Here is a 2,500-nt window from a genome sequence, read left to right as displayed (position 1 = left end):
ATTTTACATGGTGTCCACAGCCCAATGTTGTTTGTGAGAAATAAGTATTTTAACCCACAGTAACTTTCCTTATAGAATGCTCTAACATCTTTTTCATTTTCTTTTCTCTACCAAACACAAACAGCTTAGTTCATCCTAAGATGCACAGATCTACCTCTAGTCCACCTTCATTCCCACACCCACCTGGCCATCAATGTTTCATTAAATATGAAATATGCAATTAAATATGAAATATGCAGTCCATAACCAGTGTCTGCCATGCACGATCTGTTCCTTGTTCATTGCAAATGTTTTAGATTGTTCTATTAAAGGTCATTATAATCTTTGAGACGGGTATTATGGTAGCTGCAACACTTCCTAGGGAAGGGAACTTTCGTGTAGGCTGGTGTTCTGACAGAACTCGTCCAGCAGGAGTAAGTTGTGGGTCATATTGCTCCAAGATCCTCCAATCAGCACCAGGTCATCAGCGAAACAAGCCAGAGTCGTTACTGGACCTTATTTGTGACTATATTCACCTTTATGCTCTCAGCAGTTACTACATTACATTGTGTCCTTATTTTTTTCTAAATATATTTAAAGATGGTTTTCAAGTTGAATTCTCTGGAAAGTAAATGGCATTAAATCTGTGAGGTAATATGAATCAAATTAACATTTGTATATTGTTTCCTCCTAAGGCGTCTTCCTCATACATCTACAAGGGGTTTCTTTACCATTGCCAGCTTTGCCTGCATCATTTTGTAAGCATCATTATTTGGAACAAAATATGAAAATGGCTTGGTGTGTGTTTAACTATTTCTGTGCATGGCATAGTCAAAGAACCACCTGACACAAAGCCATGGATCATGGAATAAATTAAATTGTTACTCAAATTATCAAGCTTGTTATGCTACACTACACTCTAAGCAGCAGCCAGGCATGGTAGTCTAAGAAAGGTCTAATTTATGCTTTCTGCAAAATACAAGAAATGATATATAGACTTTCAGTTGACTTGCAAGGAGGTTTACCTCAAATGTACAACTTGCCTGGCATTTTTTGCATGTATTTTTTTCTACTGAGGGATCAAGCAAACAAATTTAAAGGCTGTTGTGCATGATGGGTTCTAGAAAGTGTTCCTTTGTTACATTATTTTTATTTATATATTCAGATTTGTATCCAGTAAGAGGATAAAGTTGCCCTTAACAAATCATTGAAAGCATTGTTTAAATAAATCCATGCGTGTCATGCTTATATTTTATTATTCTGTACTGAAAAAAAAGCCACAAAAAAAAAAAAAAAAAAGCTAAGTGTCCCTCGCAAATATATATGTAAGACAAAATGGATCGGTGAAACTGCATTAGCCAACGCAAAATCTCTTAACCCTCTGGGCTTCTTCGCCCGAAAACGGGCGAAAACTTGAACGTTTCAAATTGTTTAATTTTTTTGCTTCATCGGATGGGGGTGAAACTTGGGGTGGACTTTTGTTTTATTACCTATATGAACACACAAAAAAATCAAGGAGATGATTCTGATATGTTAAAGGGTCGTAAAAAAAAAAAAGTCACACTTAGCTTCCTCCCGCCCGAAAACGGGCGACATAGGAAATGAATGTGAAATACGAAAAAATAGGAAAACTCAGAGAAACTTTTGGTGGTACAAGCTACAGATCAGCCACTGTGCTGAAAAAAAGTGTACAGCAATGAAGGGGTGACACTCTAGAACATCAAGAGTGCAAATAAGACACCCTCCCCCCCACACACACACATCCACACACACAAAAACACACACACACACACACACACACACACAGAGAGAAATGAACTGGTAAGACTGAAACAGCCAATTTTGCCCCAAACTATATAAAAATTATATAATCATTATAACTGCAAAACTATAGCAAGGAGAGTCAAAAGGTAGGTATCGTTTGAAAGAACTCTTTTTAAATTTTTTGAAAATATAAATTACATTACATTTGGACATTGTCCTGCCAAGAAACGGTGGATAAAAGGCAATATATATATATAATTTTTATTATGATTTTGCATATCTTTCTTATTTGTCATGGAATAACTCAGGAAGGAAATAAGGTAGGAGGAAAATTCTTTTTTAGTGAAGTCCCCCTACATGTTAGCTGCATCTGAATAAAAAAATAATAATTTTTGGATAAAGGAATCAAAAGTTACAGCATTTGGAAAAGAGAGCCTTTTTGTACAGTCTTTGACACCCCCTCATGGGCAATATTTTCTCCATGAAGAATATCTTGTCATAAAAGCAATAGATTGTTAATTTTGGGCTCATTTTAATTGTAATAATATGCTGTAAAAAACGAAGTGCCATTTTCAATTATCTGAGAATGTTTCATGAGCTGTATGATGTTTTTGACACATTGCAGTACATTATTTTATAGATTATGAAAAAAAGGAAATTCTATTCATCAGCAAATAACTCAGCAATACTTAAGAGTTTTTCAAAGTGGATACATTCACTGTAAAGCTCAGACTGTAAGCTTTCAAATGACATCAAC

Source organism: Abramis brama (genome assembly GCF_963993115.1).
Source record: "Abramis brama genome assembly, chromosome: 16".
NCBI classification, from domain to species: domain Eukaryota; kingdom Metazoa; phylum Chordata; class Actinopteri; order Cypriniformes; family Leuciscidae; genus Abramis; species Abramis brama.
Note: the sequence above shows the minus strand (reverse complement) of the source record.